Source organism: Phascolarctos cinereus, unplaced genomic scaffold (genome assembly GCF_003287225.1).
Source record: "Phascolarctos cinereus isolate Bilbo 61053 unplaced genomic scaffold, phaCin_HiC Scaffold_9;HRSCAF=440, whole genome shotgun sequence".
Classification (NCBI taxonomy): Eukaryota; Metazoa; Chordata; class Mammalia; order Diprotodontia; family Phascolarctidae; genus Phascolarctos; species Phascolarctos cinereus.
In genome coordinates this window covers 241,647,235-241,669,307 of record NW_027556402.1, presented here as the reverse complement: position 1 = coordinate 241,669,307, position 22,073 = coordinate 241,647,235, and the positions used below count along the sequence as shown (strand labels likewise).

The 22,073-nt window shown below is 42.6% G+C and overlaps 1 long non-coding RNA gene across 1 annotated transcript; it reads left to right on the top strand.

The window, feature by feature from the left end:
- The first annotated feature begins 148 nt into the window (after positions 1-148).
- LOC110223949 (uncharacterized) lies at positions 149-21,763 on the top strand. The gene is made up of 3 exons (XR_002328834.2): positions 149-488; positions 813-951; positions 20,792-21,763. It is a non-coding gene; the product is annotated as an uncharacterized LOC110223949 (long non-coding RNA).
- The last annotated feature ends 310 nt before the right edge of the window (positions 21,764-22,073 follow it).

The window sequence follows — 22,073 nt, the reverse complement described above, 5'->3', positions numbered from 1 at the left end:
CTCCTGCGGCGGTCCGGGGAAGAAGCAGCGTCCGCTGTCCAGCCCCTTCCAACTGCCGCAGCCACGCCACGCCCCCTTCGGCTGCGGGGAGGAAGAGAGAGGCCCAACCTCTTAATCTAGGTCCCGAGTGGAGGGAGTGAGGCATAGAGAGCTGGCAAAGTCGTAGAAGACCGCCCCATTTCTGGGGGTGGGATGGGGTGGATTTGTCATGCTGGCCTTGGGGTCAGAAAAACCCCGGGTTCCACAATTACTACTCTGACTCTATCTGCCTGATGACGAGCAAGTAAATCACTTTGGTCTCCTTGAGCCTCAGTTTCCTCATCTGTAAACTGGGGATAATAATACCTGCATTACCTCCCTCAAAGGATGCTTGTGAGGTTCATATTACATATGCAGAGCATGTTGTAAGGGTGGAGTTGGTTAAATAAGTCAGTCACCTCGCCTCATCACCTTAAAGTAGAGATGAAGATGCCTGACACCTTAATGAGGTGAGAACAAGACTCAGTCAACCAATCAGAGACTTTATAATGATTAAGTGTGAAAACTCCTTGGGTGAGCGGGGATTGCTTGAGGGAACTTTAAGCCAGACCTGTGGGTCCTCTCTAAAATAGAATACCAGTTCAGGACCCACGTTATTGGAGCATTCAGGGATTTGGAGTCCAGGTGACCACAGCTTGGGTAGATTCGGGGGACTTCTGATCTTCCCACTGGGTCCTGGTATCATCCCTGGAACAACTGACCACAGAGTCTGAATGGCGGCTGTCAGTCATAGTCAATCAACAAACTTCTATTAAATGCTTTTAATGTGCCAGGTGCTGCAAAGTGCTGGAGTTATTAAAGAAAGGCAAAACCACGGTCTCTGGTGCCCTAGAGGAGCGCACATTCTGACAGAGGAGGCAACATGCAAACCATGTACACACAAGATAAACATATGCACGTATGCGTGTGGAGGTATGTAACGCAAATGTGGTTGTCTTCAAGGAAAGGAACGCATGGTTGGGGGAGGGGGAGAGTAGGTTGCTTTGAGCTGAGACTTGAAAGAAGTCAGAGAAGCCAGGGGGCTGAGGTGCTGGTGGGTGGATTCCAAATATGGGGGACAGCCAGTGGAAGTTCAAACCCAGGGCATGACTAAGTTTCCTCAGCCAAGACAATTCATCTGAGGATTTTTCAAAAGTCAAGACCTATATCCACCAAGCCTGGTTGTCTCTCAAATGTCATTAATTCTTATTCCTTCTCCTCCTCCTTTTCCACTGCATTTAGTGTATGTAGGCTCTGGGGTCACCTCCCAAATCTCCATATTCATTGGCAGGTAAGGTCTCTAGATGGTTACATCTTCCCTCAGGATTCTAAAGTTATCCCTAAGAGGCTGAGGGTGAAAGGAGGGATGTCTTTCTAATGCTTTAGCTCATGAGCTCCCACCAGCGTGCTTCTCCCTGTGATTATCAGTTGATATCAGTTAGTCAGCCTGACTTAGCCTTTAGAAATGGGTATTTACTATTGGGGCATAGGTGGTACAAAACATCTCCCCCTAAATCTGTGACACATTCTCTTGCTAGTACGTACAGAGTCTAGGGAAAAGTGGGCTCCAGCTGAGAGGGAACACACGGCAGAAGGCTTACAGAGCTTCTGGAAATCCTTTTCCTAGAATCCTCAAGATATTGCTCTTAGGTATGGTATAGCTTTTCTCCTGGGCTCTTTGCAAAACCTCAAACCTGCTTTTCCTTGTTATCAGCTCCCAGTGTAGACACTACTGACCACAAGGCACTTCTGTCCTTAGGATATCAGTGAAAATGTCCAACCAAGTTGGGGAGAGAGAGCCTAGGGGCTGCAGTTGTCATTCTTCTCCCTCAATAAGCTATTCCTCATCAGGACATTTGGCTGGAATGTTCTCTTGGCTTCTGAGTTCTGAATTAGTGCCTAGTTTTATATAAGCCTCATCTAGAACACAACCATTTGGGACAGACTTCCTCTTACTCCAGTTTATCCAGTGGCAACCCAGGACTTCTCACACTTAGTGCAAACTTTCAATTGACTGAGTTATGTTTTTACCTGGCAAAGCCTCCTCCAATCATTTAATTTAATTGATGGGCAGAATCAATGACCTCCACCTTTACATGTGTATCAGTGCCTGGTACTCTGTAGGTGCTTAATAAATGATTGTGGATTAATTCAGGGCTGGCCTTAGAAAGTTACCTGAAGACACGGCTCCTATCTGCCTTGCACATAGTGGTGGAGTTCATTGGACTGCACTTCTCAGGAATTCCTTTGTTAGACAATAGGCCAGGCTGCTGTTTGGTATGTAAAGAGAGTTTATCTGAAGGGACCTTCCCGGCCACATGATATTGTGATAGAACAAGGGACCCAAGGCCCAGAGACTTTGAATGTCACTTCAGCAGTTATACAGCCAGGGGCAAGCCTAGAACCCAGGGCTCGGAATTCTTTTCTTCCCTTAAGGCTCTCCAAGTAAGTGCCACCTGCTTTGAAAAAACCTTCCTGACTCCTCCAGATGAAAATGTTCTTTATCCAACCTGTCGCACTCTACATGTCTGTGATTGTATGATATCCACCTCCAGCATCTCAATAAATGTTTCATAGAAGTGTGTGGAGTATTCAGGAAGGGCTAGCACCTTTTCAGGCTGCTCATCCACCTTTGGTGTCCACCAATCACTCAACCCTCCTCCGTGGCTCCAAAAAGCTGTAGCACACTCATTGGCCATACCCTATAAAACCATCTCAGAAGATGGGCTAAACCAGGTTAAGGAGAACCTGCAGTCCTGAAACCCATTGGTGAGTTAGAGGGTGTCTACCCCAAGCATGTGAAGATGTCACCTGGCTGAATGGGCAGATGAGAATAATTTGTTCCAACAGCTGTTGTCCTGACTTTGTCTTGTCACTGGACTTCGATGACTCCAGAAGGGAGTGAGGCTGATGGCTTTTCACTACTCTGCCTCACTTAAATCCAATTCATGCACAAATCAAGATGTCACCTGTGGTATCACTGGTCCTCTTCAGAACTGAAGGAAAAACAACAGATGTCTAATAAATCAAACTGAACTGAATTGAAATGAAAGAACAATGACTCTGGAGTCAGAAGATCTGAGCTCCCAATGCCATTTTCCTACTCACTAACTCTGTGACCTTGGCAAAATCATTTCCCTTCTCTGAGCCCTCTCAATTTCTTCTCTGTCAGACAAGGGGCCAGAAGATCCTCTTACCATGTGGTCTGTGGTCTCTAAGGCTTCCTTCTTACTCTAGGACCCAGGACTTTCCCAGATCTGGAAGGCAGGGCTTTAGAAATCAGGCTCTATGCCTGGAAGATAGTAGGTGTTTAAATGGAGATTGGTGGAATTGGATAGAAATCTTCTCCAGCAGAGAGAGGCCTCCATACATTCCTCACTTCCCACTCCTTTCCATTCTGCCCACACCAGGGGTGGAGGTGTTTGTTATGTGACCCATCGGCTGGCTAGGCCTCCAGCTTCTGTCCAACACCATCCTACTCCTAAGGAAAAGGGCATTCGTTCCCCCAGTTAGTTGTGAGCTAGTAACTCATAGTTAGACACAGTGGATAAAGCTCTGGATCTGAAGTTAGAGAGACCTGAGCTCAGATCCAGCCTCAGATACTTACTAATTGTGTGGCACTGGGCAAACCACTTAAATGTTGCCTGCCTCAGTTTCTTCATTTGTAACATGGGGATAATAAGAATACCCACCTCCCTGGGTTTTTTTTTTTTTGCCCCCTGGCTCCTGAGTGCTCACCATTTTATTGCTGCTTCTATTTTTTTTAAATATAAATTTATTTATTTTTAGTTTTCAACATTCACTTCCACAAGTTTTTGAGTTCCAAATTTCTCCCCCTCCCCCCATCCCAAGATGGCATGCATTCTGAATACCCCTTCCCCTAGTCTGCCTTCTCTTCTGTCTCTCCCCCCTCCCTTCTCTTATCCCCTTCCCCTTCTATTTTCCTGTAGAGCAGGATAGACTTCTGTACCCCATTTCCTGTATTTCTTATTTCCCAGTTGCACGTGAAAACATTTTTTTAAAAACATGTGTTTTTAAAACTTTGAGTTCCAAATTTTCTCCCTTCCTCCCTCCCCACCCACCCTCATTGAAAAGGCAAGCAACTCAATATAGGTTGTACATGTGCAGTTATGCGAAACACTTCCTTAGTAGACATGTTGTGAAAAACAAACTCGATTTCCCTTAATTCTATCCTGCCCTCCCATTTATTCTGTTCTTTATTTTGACCCTGTCCCTCCTCAGAAGTATTTACTTCTGATTACACCCTTTCCCAATCTGCCCTCCTCTCTATCATCCCTCTGTTCTCTTGTCCCCTTCTCCCCCTATTTTCCTGTAGGGTAAGACAGATTTCCATACCCAATTGAATGTGTATGTTATTCTCTCCTTAAGCCAAATCCTATGAGAATAAGATTCCCTCATTCCCTCTCACCTTCCCCTGTTTCCCCTCCACTGTGAGAGACTTTTCTTTTCTGTTTTTTTTGTGAGATAATTTACCCCATTCTACCTCTCCCTTTCTTCTCTGAGTATCATCCTCTCTCATCCCTTAATTTTATTCTCCAGATATGACCCCTTAATCTTCAACTCACCCTGTGCCCTCTATCTATCTATATACATACATACAATTTTTTTCCTTCAACTACCCTAATACTGACAAAGTTCTCATGAGTTACAAATATCATCTTTCCATGCAGGAATGTAAACAGTTCAATCTTAATAAGTCTCTTATGATTTCTCTTTCCTGTTTACCTCTTCATGTTCCACTGGAGTCCTGTATTTGAAAGTCAAATTTTCTTCAGCTCTGGTCTTTTCATCAGAATGCTTGAAAGTCCTCTATTTCACTGAATGACCATTTTTTCCCCTGAAGGATTATACTCAGTTTTGCTGGGTAGGTGATTCTTGGTTGTAATCCTATCTCCTTTGCCCTCTGGAATATTATATTCCATGCCCTGCGGTCCTTTAATGTAGAAGCTGCTAAATCTTGTGTTATCCTGATTGTGTTTCCACAGTACTTGAATTGTTTCCTTCTGGCAGCTTGTAATATTTTCTCCTTGACCTGGGAACTCTGGAATTTGGCTACAATATTCCTAGGAGTTTTCCTTTGGGGATCTCTTTCAGGAGGAGATCGTGGATTCTTTCAATTTCTATTTTGCCCTCTGGTTCTACTATATCAGGGCAGCTTTCCTTCATAATTTCTTGAAAGATGATGTCTAGGCTCTTTTTTGATCATGGCTTTCAGAGAGTCCAATAATTTTTAAATTCTCTCTCCTGGATCTATTTTCCAGGTCAGTTGTTTTTCCAATGAGATATTTCACATTGTTTTCTAATTTTTCATTCTTTTGGATTTGTTTTACAGTGTCTTGATTTCTCATAAAGTCACTAGCTTCCAATTGCTCCATTCTAATTTTTAAGGAAGTATTTTCTTCAGTAATCTTTTGGACTTCCTTTTCCATTTGGCCAATTTTTCTTTTTAGGGCATTTTCCTCATTGGCTTTTTGGACCTCTTTTGCCATTTGGGTTAGGCTGTTTTTTAAGGTGTTATTTTCTTCAGTATTTTTTTGGGTCTCCTTTAGCAAGCTGTTGACTTGTTTTTCATGATTTTCTTGCATCACTCTCATTTCTCTTCCCAGTTTTTCCTCTACTTCCCTTACTTACTTCTCAAAATCCCTTTTGAGCTCTTCCAAGGCCTGGGACTGATTCATATTTTTCTTGGAGGCTTTGGATGTAGGAGCTTTGACTTTGTTGTCTTCTTCTGGTTGTATATTTTGATCTTCTTTTTCACCAAAGTAAGATAATATAGTCTGACTCTTTTTGAGCTGCTTGCTCATGATCCCAGCCAATTACTTGAGATTTAAACTCTTTGTTAAGGTAAGAGTCTGCTTCCAATGTGGAGAGTGTACTATCCCAAACTTCAGGGGTTTGTACAGCTGTTTTCAGAGATACTTGTAGGGACCTGTAAATTTTCAGTTCTTCCAAGGTGGTATGATAAGGGGCGAGGTGTTTACTCCTTTCCTGGCCTGTGACCACAAGTATTCCTTTCTGTCCTGTAACTGTGAGGAGGGGTTCCTCTCTACAGCCACTACAAGCTCCACCATGCCAGCGTTCCTCCTCATTCCAGCACCGCTGCCCAGAACTGTGACCCAGATCCATGCACGGGTAAAGTAATAGATTCCTGCCTCAGCACTGGCGAAGAGATCCCTGCAGTCCCTCTCTGATCAGCTACTGGATTCCCCCTCAGTCTGTGGGCTGGAAGCTCGGGAAGCAGCTGCCCCACCCCCCAGCACGCTCTTGGGGAATGGAGCTGAAACCCCACCTTCCTCTCTGACCACCGACAGAAACAGACTTTTCCCACTGACCTTCTAAGTTGTCTTTGGCACTCTTGGATTGAGGAGTCTGGAAACCGCCACAGCTGCCCGTGATTCAGTCCTCTGAGGCCTGCTCTAGGTTTGCTGTGGCCTGCGTGCCCACGCTGCCCTGCGCTGTGCTCCCAGCCCGGCGCAATACACCTTTCTGATCAATCATCCAGGTTGTCTTGGGCTGGAAATTTGTTTCACTCTGTCTTTTTGTGGGTTCTGCTGCTTCGGAATTTGTTTAGAGCCATTTTTTATGAGTATTTGGAGGGGTTTGGGGGAGAGCTTAAGCAAGTCACTGCTTTCACTCTGCCATCTTGGCTCTGCTCCCCCTCCCCCTGGGTTGTTGTAAGGATCAAATGAGGCATTTATGAAGCTCTTTGCAAACCTTGAAGTATCACTTCAGTGATAGCTATCTTTGTTACAAGTCTGCCTTCCTGGGTGGGTCCAGTTTAGGGATGGTTGGCCACCTCACACTGGTCATTTTCTGGACTGCCCCCCACCCCATATTATTTGCTTAGCCAGGTACTCTCCCCTGTGGGGACTAGGACAAGTGAAATTATATTCCAAAGTCAAGTCATTTTTTTTTTCAGTCTGTTATTCAACAAACACATATTAAATTCATACTGTGTGCTAGTCTAAGGCTAGGCTGTTGCTATTGCTGTTATTTGCCCTTTATTCTCAAAGAGGACCTTGACATCTGGAAGGTCACGCCATGACGTGCAAGTGAATTGGATGTGAGGGAGAGCTGCGCCAAGTCACCAATCTCACATTCTCCTCCAGAGCCATGTGGGTGCAGTGGCAAGACGTAGATCAGGACAACTGGAGATGGCCCCAGATGTAGGGGGAAATCTTGGCCTTTTGAAACTAAGGTCTTGGTGACTCTATATAGAGTGCAGACCCTGGAGTCAGGAGGCTCTGAGTTCAAATCCAGACTCAGATACTTGACACTTACTAGCTGTGTGATCCTTGGCAAGTCACTTAACCCTGATTGCCTTGCCAGTGCTAGGCATTGCAGAAAAAGATAACTATGGCATACCCTTGCTATCAAGTAACTTACATTCTGATGCTGTAAGAGATAAATATCTGGATGGAAGGAGTGGGGGAGAGGAGTCCAGGGAGAGGCTGGATCTATGCTTTCACTGGATAAGGAACTCCCCATGGGGAACTGGCTCATTATCAATACAGTTCAGCCCCTGCCTGGCCATTAGTCTTAGAAAGTAGCCTGGGGCACTGAGAGATTAAGGGACTTGTCCTCAGGTGACAAAAGTGAGATTTGAACCCAGATCTTCCAGAGATGGAGGGCAGTTCTCTATCTACTAGGCCAGAGCTGTTTCTCTGCTGATGTCACAATAATGACTCATATTTCTGTAATGCTTTTTAGGGTTTTTGAAGCACTTCACATATGCTTAGCTAATTTGACCTTCACAGTAACCAGACTAGGTAGGGGCTGTTATTATCACTGTGTTAGAGCATGAGAACTAAGGTTCAGAGAGGTTGAATGTTTTGCCAGGAGTCACACAGCTAATAAGTGTCATAAGCTGGATTTGAACCCACGTCTTTCTGACTCTCAGTCCAGTCTCAGTGTTCAAACTACTCTGACAAACTGTCACAACCAAGGAAGGAAAGAAACCAGCATTTATTAAAGTGCTTACTCGTTACTCTGCACTGAGTGCTAAGCATTTTACAAATATTATCTCAATTTATCCTCATAGAAATACTAAGAGGTGGGTGCTATTATTATCACCTTTATTTTACAGTTGAGAAAACTAAGGCATTGAGCAATTATATGACTTGTCCAGGATCACAAGGTTCATCTTTGGGGCAGGATTTGAACTCTCGTCTTCTTGATTCTAAGCCCAGTGTTCAATCACCAACAGGAGGGTCAAAATAAGTGCAGAGAAGAGACCCAGGCTAAGTAGAAAGGGAAAGGAGATGACTGAAGAAGAGCTCATTTTTAACTTGGGGCAGGGGAGTGGTTGGAGTGGGGGATGAATGTCAGGGAATTCTTTATGGAAAAGGGAGCACCTGAATTGGACCTTGAAGGATGTCAGCCTAAAAAGATTAGGGAACAAAGGGACAGGGGGTCCTTTCCAGTCGTGGGAGCTGGCCTGAGCAAAGACACAGAGATAGAGGAGGGAGGGATGGGAAGGGAGGATGGAAAGCAGCCCAGTTTGAAGAATTTAGATTCTTCACATTTCACATTTCTTATGGTGCAATAATATTCTGTTACATCCGCATATCACAATTAGTCCAGCCATTGCCGAATCCTTAGACATGTGGATTAGACATGTGAAAAAGTCCAGGGTTTTTTTTGGTATGAATATTTTGGCTATTTTTTATGAATATTGTTATGAATATTTTTGTACTTTTTTTTTTACAACATCCTTAGGGTATATTCTTGGTGGTGGAATCACTGAGTCTTGCATAACAATATATTGTTTTCCCAAAAGATTGCACTGATTCACAACCGCACCAGCTTTAGTATGTTTGTTTCTTCTCAACCTACTTAGCATTGAATTTTATCATAAGTGTTCTTTGTCAGTGCAATGGTCCTGAAAGCTAGGATTAAATGTTTCTACTCTGTTTAGTAGGCGACGGAGATTCATTGAAGGTTTGGTTTGGTTTCGAGCAGAGGGGTCACATGATTAAAGGCTGATTTAGGGACAGCAAAACTATCTAGAAGACTGTTACATTAACCTAAGCAGAAGAGCAAAGACCTGAACGAAGCCTTAAAGCGGGCGGGGAAGGAAGGGGAAAGATGCAAGAGATACTGTTGCCTTTCAGGTACCTGGTAAGCAAAAATGGGTAATTACTTTCTTTTCATCTAGGACCACGAAGAGAAGGAGGAGTTTGGAATCTCCCTGTTTTTCAGATGTAGAAAATAATCACAGAACCAAAGAGTTGAAAGGGACCTCCAAGGCATTCTGGTCCAATCCCTTCATTTTGTAGTTGAAAATGAGTACCAGAGAATAACTTGCTTGAGATAATTTCAATATTAAGCATAAAGGCAGGGTTTGAACCCCAGACTTCACACCAGTGTTCTTTCTTCCATGCATGCTATGCCCCTAACATCTCATTGTAAACCTTGTCATTTCTAATAATAGTTCACAATTCTATAGCACTTTAAGGTTTGCAAAGCACTTTGCATACATTATCTCAGAACAACATTATAAGGGTTCCCCATTTTACAGATTAGGTTAAGTGATTTACCTAGGGTCACATAGCTAGTAAATGTCTGAGGTAGGATTCCCTGTGCTTACTCCACTGTGCCCTTTAAAGGAAAAATGCTTCTCCATTTCCTAGTGACTAAAAACTGAAATTCTTAACCTGGACTTCAAGACCTTTCACAGTCTAGCCTCAAACTATTTTTTCACCCTGATCTAATGCTACCTCCCTGTATATGTACTCCCATCACTGTCCCTGACTTCAAAGCTTCTGCTAAGGCTCTAGTCTCTGCATGGACCCTCCCTCAACTGCGTCCCAATCTTCTCTGCCTATTGAAATCCTATCCACCATTCAAGACGGTGGCTCAGACGCCACATCTGAAATTTCCCCTGATCTTTTTCTCCCAGTCTCTTCTCCTTACCTAGTTTGGGCATGCACTCTCCCTTCTCCAGCCAAAAAAAAAAAAAACCCAAACAAACAAACAAAAACACTTTATTTGACTCTCCTGTGGGAACTTATCAATCAATACGTCGATTAACAAACAATTCTTAAGTTTCTACTATGTACTAGGCACTAGGTTAGGTGCTGGGAGTACAAATATAAACAATGAAAGAGGTCTTCCTCTCTGCATACCATCCTTCCTTGATTCTGCATGAAGTCTGATCTCAACTTTTTGAATGACTTCAGGGCAAGATTATACCTTTTGTCTCTTTGTATCTCATAGCCTCTAGCATAGGGTTTTCTACAAAGTAGGTGCCCAATAAAAAGTAATTTGAATGAATAAATTAGTGGCATTATGATAAAAGGAAAAAAATCTGCTCTATAGAGAGGGGACCTGGGTTCAAATATTACTTGCTGTTCAACTAGAGACAAATCCCTTCCCTTCTCTGGGCTTCAATTTCCTCATCTGTAATATGAAGATTTTGTTCTAAATTAAATTATTATTATTAATAAAGTACAGTCTCATTGCCCACAGACACATTGCCCACTGAGGTTAGTTGTTACAGACAGGTTGCTAATGGAGATCAGTGGAAACACTTTTCATCCTACAAGTTCCCTCATCTACGATCAGAGAGCTAAACCCTATCCAAAAAAGTGTTAGATAATATTCCTTAGAGTCAATGTAGAACAGTGGATAGAATCAACTATGTAGTCAAACGGATCTGGGTTCAAATCCCAGCTCAGCTGCTTACTATCTCAGTGACATTGGCCAAATGACTTTCCTTTCTGAGCCTCAGTTTTTTCATCTGTAAAATGAGAGGATTGCTCTAGATGACCTTCCAGCTCTACATCTATGGTCCTCTGAGTCTGTGTGTCACTTTTGTGGCCTGTCATTAAAATATGGCAAAGAGCTAGTTAATTAGTCTCTCCCCAGGCATCCAGCCATCTGTCTTCCTGATTAACTTTTTTCTTTAAGCACAGGAATTCCTGCAGAAGAAGGGGGCTCAGCAGGGCATACAACCTTTACTTTCTTCCAAGGAACCTCTCATAGTGTCTGTTGCCCTCAAGGCCAGGTACAAAGGATCCTGCATTTTTAAATCATTACATCATAGAATCCTAGATTTGGAACTGGAAGCAACCTCAAGGGTCATCTAATCCAGCCTTTCTAATTTTATTGATGAGGAAATGGAGACTTGCCTTGGCCACGCTTGAACAGGCTGAAGGTGGGATTTGAATCTAGGTCCTTTAACTTCAGGGCTAGGGCTCTTTCCATGCTATCTTCTCCAGCTGGGAGACCTGGGTTCCAATGTCAGCTCTGTTGCCTATTTACTGTATGAGTAACTTGGGTGAAGATACTTCCCTTCTTTGGGCAGTATAGTACAGTGGGAGAATACTGGACCTAGAACCAAAGACCTGGGTCAGATCTCACCTCTTCTACTTTTTAATCTGTGTGACTGTCACATTACCTCTCTGTGCCTCAATTTCCCCATCTGTAAAATGAGGTAGTTGGATTAGATGACCTCCAAGGTTCTTTCTAGTCTTCAGTCTCTGAACTAACTCTAAAAGTAGATGAATCCTAACCCCAAACTGTGGTCCTTCAAAGAACTTGCCCCTTGGCCAGGAGGAGAAGGAGGAAACAAAGGGCAATGTACTAGAACACTTTCCAAAAGTCCAAAAGGCAGGGGAGGAGTGTCCTCTTATGTTGCTAAATCTTTTTCATGGGGTCTAGCCTTCTCACCCAGCAGTAGAGTCAAAATGAACCTTCTGCCCTCTTGTGGTAAAACGGAGAAGTGTAGGAAGTGGTTCAGGGGAAATTAAAGAATCTATGGTGTTTTGATGTTTCTTGTCTCATCTGGGACTCCTCACCATAAAGCAGACCACGACTCCAGTTTCCCTCTCCCCACAAACACTGGACACCAGCTCTTCCTCACAGATTAATTCATTTTCTTGTTTATGTTATCCCCGCCATTGTATGTTTTGCCAGAACTTTAGGTAGAGAAGTAAATGGGGCTTTTCTATTCGTCATTGGCATACAGGTTGAAAGAGGGAAATGACTCCTCTAACGGATACTCTTCTTTCTTCTGGTGAATGAATCTTAACCTCAATCTATGGTCCTCTTGTGGTGGCTAACCCTAGTTCAAAATCCTCTGGACACTTCCACTGCTTGTGATGTGATTGTCCCCAGAGGACACACCCAGTATTTCCCAGCCGAATACTTTTCTCATGGGACCACTTCTGCCACCAATCCTTGCAGAAGCAAAGGTCGAACTCTCTTCTCCCACCCTGCTTGGACTGTCCTCTGTATCTCCTCTCACCCAAACTGTCTTCTACATTCAGATCATCCTACTTTGTGGGTGTTTTTACTCCCAGTTATGATTCTAAATGTTCTCTTTGTTGAAAGGCAATGTATGGGTCAGGAATGTTGAGTAGCATCTTCTCTACAGCTTTTCCCCCAACTCCCACTAACTATGTCAGGTTGGAGCCCTTGAAGGTAGCTGACTACTTTTCCCTTCAGGGCTTTAGGGTTAGTTCCATAGAGTTGGGGTGGTGTGGGGTGTTTCCTTAATCTTACTTATTTATTTATTTTTAGGCATTTGGGGTTAAGTGACTTGCCTAGGGTTACACAGCTAGTGTTATGTGTCTGAGGTCACATTTGAACTCAGGTCCTCCTGACTCTAGGGCTGGTGCTCTATCCACTGTACCACCTAGCTGCCTGTATGGGGGTGTTTCTTATACTGTGACTCACAAGCCCCCATTGGGTGTGCTTCCTATTGATCATTTGTCAGCCAGATTTAATTAGCTTTTAGAAAGAGGCTATTGTTCATCCTTCCTTTTCTTTCTTTCTTTCTTTCTTTCTTTCTTTCTTTCTTTCTTTCTTTCTTTCTTTCTTTTTTCTTAGGCAATTGGGGTTAAGTGACTTGCCCAGAGTCACACAGCTAGTGAGTGTTATGTGTCTGAGTCTGGATTTGAACTCAGGTCCTCCTGACTACAGGGCTGGTGCTTTATCCACTGCACCACCTAGCTGTCCCCATCCTTCCTTTTCAAAGAGGACCAATGATATCATAGGTGATGTCTTGACTTGTCTGTGAATCGGATTTAAGTGAGGCAGCATTACCCAAAGCTGTCAGCCTCACTGTCTCCTCCAGAGTCATCAGAGTCCAGCGGCAGGACAAAAATCAAGACATCTGGTGATGGCCCAGGATGCAATGCGTGACTTTGGTCTATAGAAAGAGGTATTTTCTAAGCAGGTGTAAAAGGGATAGTTGGTAGAAAAACAATCCTCTTCCCCCCACAGTTTGGGATATACTCTCCCATAATTACATAAAAGATCCTTGGGAAAAGTAGAATCAAACTTAGGATTCAAGCGTGGTAAAGTGGTAACTTGTCGTTTTCTACCCTTTGGTGATTTCTTGAAGTGCCCCTTTTGGTTGGCTTTCAGGTCTACCCTGAGGACTGATTCTCTTGTACAGCCCTAGAACCTTCTTTCCTGAGCATATTTAATTTGTTCTTGATATGTCTCTCAGCTCCCAATACAGAAATTGCCATCAGCCACTACTGCTCTGGGAACACTGCTACCTCCAATGATGGGAAGGCTTACTAGTATACATAAGCTCAGAGAAGCATCTGATTCTTTCAACCAATTCCAATACATTTTTATGAGGTTTTCTGAGTTCATTTAATGATCAAAGTACTTCTCACATCAATTAAAAACTTGTTCACACCTAGTTTATACTTCTGATTGATGATTCAACAGAAGCACTATGCCTTCATTAGTTAATTAGAGTGGGGGAGGGATATGAAAACCCTCCCCAACCCACTATGATATAGGAGAAGAAACAATGGCTCAGGAGTCAGAAGACTTGGGTTCAAATCCAAAATGTGCTACTTAATCATAATAAAAATAATAACTAACGTTTCTAGAGTGAATTAAAGTTTTTAAAATACTTTACACTCATCATCTCCCTTGACTATCACAACAACTTTGTGAGATAGATTACTGGAGTTTGTAACATTTCCATGTTACAGATAAGAAACCTGAGGTTTGGAGAGATTAAATGGTTTTCAGTTGCATAGCTGCTGTGGCAGGTGGGGCTTGAACCCAAACCTTGTGGAATTGGAGTATTTCATCCACTATGGCAAAATTAACATTGTGACCTTGGAGAAGTCATTTTTTCTCTCTAAGCCTCTTTTTCCTAAGCTTTAAAATGAGGAGGTTTGACTGGTTGATGTCCAAAGTCTGGGCTACATCAAAATCCCCAAATCCTATTACAGAATGGAAACTCCTTGAGGGCAGGAGCCACCTCAAGATTTTCTTTGTGTCTCTTCCAATCAAACAGTCAAGCAAGCATTTATTAAGAGTTTAGCATCTGCCAGGTACCATGTTGAGGTCTTGAGATACAAAGTAAGACACAGTGCTCAGCACATAATCTACGTCAAGGAAGACCTGAGTTCAAATATGGCCTTGGAAACTTTCTCACTGTATAACCCTGGTCAAGTCAATTAATCTATGTCTCTCTCAGTTTCCTCTATTATAAAATAGGGATAATAACAGTAACTATCTCTGAGTGTTGTGAGAAACAAATGAGATATTATTTGTGAAGAAATTTTCACAGTGCTCAGCACATAGTAGGCACTTAATAAACATATGTTTCCTTGACTCAGTCACTAAATTTCGAGGCCCCAAACCCAAATCAATCTATTCATTTCTAAGTACTTTTAGATTTCTCAAAGGATCAGTTTATTAATTTATTTGGCAAATATTTACTTTGTGCATCAGTAACTTGGGACCAGGTTGATGATGAATTTTTTGGCCATAGTAACTCTTTATATATTTATTTTAAAATTACTAATTATAATTACATATTGCATTATAATATGCCATCATATCATATTATTGTATTGATACAATTAATATGTTATATAATTATAAATAATATAAATAATCGCTAAACTTTTATTGATGCCTTTTATATTTATATTACAGTCAATCCCAGGGATGCTTTTCCAATCTACCCAGAGAGCATTCTGTCCTAGGAAAGACAATTAATTAAATGGACATAGCAACCAGTTATGACAATGTAGGTGACATTTCCCACCCATCATCCTTCCTTCCTACCAACTTCTCCAAGGGAAGAAGAGAGATACATTTCATTTTTTCTCTAGGACCAAGACGGGTCATTATAAATCATAGATAGGATTCCAGAAACAGTTTAGTCCAGCCTCCCGATTTTAAGATGAAGAAACTAAAGCCCAGGGGCGGGAAACAATTTCCCTAGGGTCTGAGGTCAGAGCTGGGATTTGAATCCACATCTTCTGACTGAAGAGCAGGTGCTTTCCATTATATTACTTCAGCTTTATGTTAATGGCCTTTTTTATTTTCATTACATTACAGCAGTCATCATATATATTATTTTTCCAGTTTTTCTTTCTCTCGGTATCTTTTCACACAAATATTCTGGTGTTTCTCTGAATTCTTCATATTCTACACTTTATATAGCACAATAATGTCATATTATTCAGCCATCCCCAGCTAATGGGCGTCCACGTTGTTCTCAGTTCTTTTCTGCTATAAGACTTCACTTTATTCTTTTTTTTTTTTTTGGTTTGGTGAGGCAATTGGAGTTAAGTGACTTGCCCAGAGTCACACAGCTAATAAGTGTTATAAGGCTGAATTTATCACCATTATTCTTGAGAACAATCTATTACACTATGCTAGGCACTGTGTAGCTTATGTGCTCCATGAGGGCAGGGACAGTCTTTTGCTTCTTTTTGTATCCTCAGCACTTGGCATAGTGCCTGCAACATGGTAGGCACTTAATAAATACAAATTGACTGATACCCGCACCAAAGAATTGGAGATCCTTGTACTTTATGCTAGGCACTATATAGGAGATAAAGATGGACAAGACACAGTTCCTACCTTCAAGCAGTGTTCTATCTAGTGGGGCACAGTAGACATATTAATAACCTAAGGCATGATAACTTCCAAATGACTGGCCTGGACCATGAGCACATGCTGGGGTATCAGTCACAGAACCCCAGATTTAGATCTGGAAAGCAGTCCAACACTCTTATTTGACAGCTGAGAAAATGGAAGCCCAAAGAAGGAAGTGACATCCCAAGGTCACACAGCTATGAAAGGAGAAAAGTGGGGTTTCAACTCAAATCCTCTAAATTCAGTTCCAGCAACCTTCCTAATACCCCACAGTGCCATGCTTGGGTTCCAGACCAGGACTCTGTTGCTAACTCACTCTGTGACCTTGGATAATCAATTTCTCCTCTCTGGACCTCAGTTTCTCCTCTGTAAAATGTGAATGTTGGATTAGCTGACTCTAAGGTCCTTTCTAGTTCAAGGTCCGGTTCACCAAAATGGTTCCTTTTCATGTTGGTCTCTACTTCTCAGTCTGGCAATAGATAAAAAATGAATACTCTTCCCTCTTGTGGTGAATTGGAAAGGTGCAGGAAATAAGCTAATGGAAAAGTCTATAGAAGGTGTGTGGTGAAGAGTCTGGGGTTTGTCATGTCAAAGAACACAGGGTTCCTCCTGGATGATTACCACAGCTAACTGCAGGGTTGTAAGGGGTAGGAAGAAGGGGAGGGCTCAGGTATGGAGTTAATGCTGTTGGTTTCTATGGGACAAAATTTAAATGAAATATAACTATAGGTAACCAGTTTAACAGGAGGTCAGAAGAAGAGGTACAGGGACACTCTCAGGGTCTCTCTGAAGAACTTTGGAATCAATTGTGAGACATGGGAGACACCAGCACAGGACCTCCCAGAGTGGAGTGCCCACATCAAAGAAGGCATTGTGTGCTCTATGAGAGAAGTGGGATTGTAGTAGCTCAAAAGAGACACAAGATGCACAGATTTAGGGACACCTCTGCCCCAAATGTTCCTATGGACTATTTGTGCCTGACCTGTGGTGGACCCTTCCAAACTCATACTGGTCTGATTGGTCACAGACGGACACACTGTACCACATCGTGATGTCATTTTGGTCCTCTTTGAGAATGAAGGACAACAGTTCAACAAGGCTTGGTCTGAAAGCTTGCATCTCTCATATTTGTCTTTCTGCTGTTCATATGGCCTGCATTCAACCTGGGATTATTTCCACCATCAGCCTTTTTTGATCCTACTCTCGAAATGTTAAACTCCATGAGAGGAGGTCTCGCAATCAAGCTTATGGGCTCTAGCACAAATCCATGTTCTCTAATCTCAGCCAGACCGTCACTGGTGCCCTGGAGTCTTTTCATTCATTTATGATTGGTTCTCGATCTCGTTCTCCATGGAAAATGCCTGAAACCTTCTCCTAGCTAGACCTGAGGGCCATATCATTTCTACTCTCCTGCCTCCTTAGATCTCTTAGGCCACTGAGGTGGTATAATGGAGAGAAAGTTGGACTTGGAGACAGGGTGACTTGTATTCAAATGCTGACTTAGATGCTTAGTAGATGTGTAACCCTTGGCAACTCACTTAACCTCTCATCAGCCTCAGTTTTCTCATCTGTAAAATGGGGACAATAATAGCACCTACCCCTCCCAGGCTTATTGTGAGGATTAAATGATATGACAAATGTAAAGTGCTTTGCAATCCTCAAAGCGCTTGACTCTTCACTAAGATCTATCTGTTTTGTCTCCCCCATTAGCTGTATTTGTATCCCTACCACTTAACATGGTGCTTTGTGTACGGTAGGAACTTAACAAATGTTTTTCGTTCATTCATTCATACACACATATACTTCACTTGTATCACAGTACTTCCCACAGCACTTTCTCCCTCCTCCACGTTTTTCCAGGCACTTTGTCTCGATCTCTTCTTTGCCCCATCAGTCCCTACTTTGTATTATGCTTTCTGGTATACTATGCTTTCTGGATGTTCTCAGTCACATACATGCTCCTTACAGTCAGGGAGGGCTTCATTTTGTCTTTATATCTATCCAGCAGTGTCAACACACAGCAGGTGCCTAAAAAGCATTTATCCAATTGGAAGAGTTATCTGTGCACATCCTTCTCAATTTCATTGTCACTCCATCAAGACCAGTATCAATGTCCTTTTTTTTTAAAGCTTTGAATCTCCAAAGCCTACCGCAGTGTCCTACAGATAACAGGCACCTTAATAAATGATTGTTCAATTGAATTTCTTGTCATGGGTTTGTCTGGGGAGCTAGGAGGTTGGCATGCTGCCTGGGTTTGACCACATTCCCTAGGTGAGCCCCTTTGTCTCCCTTTTCTCACCTAAAAATATGAACTATATGTGAACTTCTCCAGAAGAGGCAACATATAATGATGATGATGATGATGATGATGATGAAGATGACTAACATTTACATAGCGCTTTGAGATTTGCAAAGCACTTACAGATACAATTTTATTTGATCCTCACAACAATCCTGGGAAATAGTGCTATTATGATCTTTATTTTACAGTTGAGGACAGAAGATAAGTGACTTGCCCAGGATCAACATCTAGGAAATATCTGAGGCTGGATTTGAACTCAGGTCTTCTTGACTCTTAATCAGTGCTCTATATCCACTGTGCCACCTACCTGCCTCTCTGGATGGTGGAAAGTCCACTAGGTAGGAAATTGAAGCACCAGGTTCAATTTTGTTCCATTACTTAGCCACGTAATCTTGGATGAGTCACTTCATTCTTTTATCTCTTTGCCCTTGTTTCTCCATCTATAAATGGTGGAGGGGGAGAAAAAGGTAATTTGTGTTAACTCCCTTCCTGCTATGACATTATATAGTTCCAGTAAGGCTAAATGAGATCCTTGTTATCAAGAGATTAAATATACTTGAAGGAAAGGTGGTGGGTAGAGTCAAGGGACCCAAGGCCGGAAGGACCCTCAGAGATCATCTGATCTGATTAACGCTGCAGATAAGGATCTCCTCCCACCCCCCAGTCATTCCTGATAAGTGATACTTCACCTTGGGACTGACAGTCTCCAGTGTTGGGAATGTGAAGGATTGTGAAATATTTCTGGAAAGGTTTAGTGGGCTGTGAAGGCCTTTGAATGCCAAGTTAAGAACATTGTATTTTATTCTAGAATAGAGATTCTTAATCAAGGAGCTCAGGAGGCCCATGAATAGATTTCAGGGTGTCTGTGAATTTGGATGAGAAAAATAATATCTTTATTTTCATTAACCTCTAACTGAAAATTAGTATTTCCTTCAATTATTTAAAAATACGATTCTGAGAAGGGGTCCATAGACTTCACCAGACTGGCCAAAGAAGTCAATGACACGAAAGGCTAAGAGGCCCAAAAGGGTCCTCCTCACCGCCTCCTGTGCCCCCTGATTCCTGAATGTACCAATTCTAACTATTAGGAAGTTCTTGTATCAAGCCCTTCTCTCACCAACCCCCCAACATCTCCCACCCATTGGTCTCATTTCTCTGCTATGGTGTCACCTAGAATAAGTTTGGTCCTTCCCTATGATAGTTTTTTTTAGCTCTTCAAAGATAGCTATCATGTTATTGTTTAATTGTTTTTAGTCATGCCCAATTCTTTGTGACCCCATTCAAGGTTTTCTAGACAAAGACGCTGGAGGGGTTTGCCATTTCCTTCTCCAGCTCATTTTACAGATGAAGAAACTGAAGCAAATGGGGTGAAGTGACTTACCCAGGGTCACACATTAAGTGTCTGAGGCCAGATTTGAACTCATGAAGATGAGTCTTTCTGACTCCAAGCCTGGTAGTCTATCCAGTGTGTCTCTTAGCTGTCCAACAGCTATCATATTCCTTGCTAAATCTGCTCTTCTCAAGTTTAAATATTTCTTTACCCAGTCCTTGTATGGCACAGCCTTGAGGTTCCTCATCATTCAGGTTCCCATGTTGAGGGACAGCTGTTGGTACAGTTGATAGACCATGAACTTAGAGTCAGGAAGACCTGGGTTCAAATCCAGCTGTGTAAACCTTAGCAAGTAATTTACTTTTTTCTGGACCCCAGTTTCTCATCTGTAAAAATGAGGGGATTGGACCCAATGGTGTCCAAGGCCCCCTCATCTTTCTCTAGAAAGATGATTTTCTGGACATGCCCCAGCCTGTCAGTGTCCTTGCTGAAAGGTGATGCCTTGAACTGAACACCATACTCCATATTTAGCCTATTAACTAGCTGTGTGATTTTAGGTTAGTTGTTTTACCTCTCTGGGCCTTAGATGTGTAATGAGGATGAGGATGAGGATAGCGATGGCTTGACAGTCATAGCAGGTGAACAGAGAATGAGTTGGAAGTCTGAAGACCTGAAGATGAAGATAAGAAGTAGTGAAACACAGATCCAGTGTCCAGCTCCTCTGTTGATCCTTACAGCTTCATAAAGCTGCTGTCTATAAGACTGAGAAAAGATAGAATGTCACTCAAAGGTCTCCAACTTTTCTGGGAACTAGAGCATGTTATGCTTCAATATCAGCACCAGATGGCACCCTTGTCCTAAGATGGAGGACCCATTTCTACATTTTTTTCCTGCTTAGAATATGTCTACTTTGCTGGGATACCCAGCAAAGTTCACAGAGAGAGATAAGTTGGGAAAATGATGTCGTGCTGGTGAGTAGCTTTGGCCGTGGGCCACGAGAGAGAAGCTAAACAGGCCCATGTGTACTGGCAACATGGAGCTAGCTTCCTTACATCCCCCAAAGTCAAGGCAGATAGGCCACTTAATACAATGGCAACCCTCCAAGACTCAAGTTCTGTGTTCTATAACCAGATATGATTTGTTCATGCTCTTCTTTACGCAAAGTAGATAGAGAAGTGCTAGCACATAGGTATATAATAAGTGTTTCTTGACTGACTGATGGTCCAAATTTGTTTTGCTTTGTTTTTCAGAAATCAAAAATTTCAGAGAAATTGTGATTAGGAGAGAAATTAATAGAAGTCTGGTATCCAGGATAAAGGAAGAAATCATCTCGATGTCCTCTACCCTGGTTACATCTGGAGTATTGTGATGAATTTGGGGAAATCCTTTTCTAGTCTCAATGATCACCTGAAGAATGGCCAGCAGCGGACAGCTAAGGCTTTAAATTCGTGCCACAGAAGGATCAATTCAAGGAACTGAAGGCCAGTTAGTCAATAAGCCTACAATGACATGCCTACTTTGTGCCAGGCACTATGTGAAGCCTTAGGAACACAAAAAAAGGCAAGAGACAGTCCTGCTCTTAAGACACTAACAGTCTCATGAAGAGACAAGAAAAGACGTGGTAACTGCCTTCAAGTATGGAGATCCATTACCAAGAAAAGGGCTCAGTCAGTCAGCAAGCATCAATTAAATGTTTATTATGTGCCAGGCTCTGTGCTAAGCACTTGGAATACAAAAAAAATCCACACAAAAACATTTGTCCTCCCCTTAGGTGCACATTTTCTAATTTTTTTTTTGAGGCAATCAGAGTTAAGTGACTTGCCCAGGGTCACACGTAGGTAGGTGTCTGAGGACAGATTTGAACTCCTGACTCCAGGGCTGGTGTTCTATCCACTGTGCCATCTAGCTTAGGTGAATACTTTCCTTTTTTTTTTCTTTTTGGTGAGGCAATCGGGGTTAAGTGGCATAGTGGATAGAGCACCAGCCCTAGATTCAGGAGGACCTGAGTTCAAATCTGGCTTCAGACACATAACACTTACTAGTTGTGTGACCCTGGGCAAGTCACTTAACCCCCATTGCTGCCATGCCCCCCCCCCAAAAAAAAGAGAATTGCCACAGAGGTGATTCTTGTTCACGTAGGGGTTGGAGGAGGCAGTACCTGAGGTTTCTTATGGCTGTGGACATTGACCAGACTATGTTCACCCCAACTCAGCGAGATTAAAGAGCCGTCAAAAAAGATTTCCTTCATGGTTCAAATTCCCTTTGGTTCAATACACAGTCACTAAGTGACTGCCGTACACAAGGCCTATTCCCTGGGGGGAAGAGGTTTTTTGTGGGGGGATTGCTGTTCCGTCATTTCGGTTGTGTCTGACTCTTTATGACCCCATTTGGGGTTTTCCTGGCAAAGATACGAGAGTGGTTTGCCATTTCCTTCTCCAGGTTACTTTACAGATGAGGAAACTGAGGCAAACAGGGTTAAGTGATTTGTCCAGGGTCACACAGCTAATCAGTGTCTGAGGCCAAATTAGAACT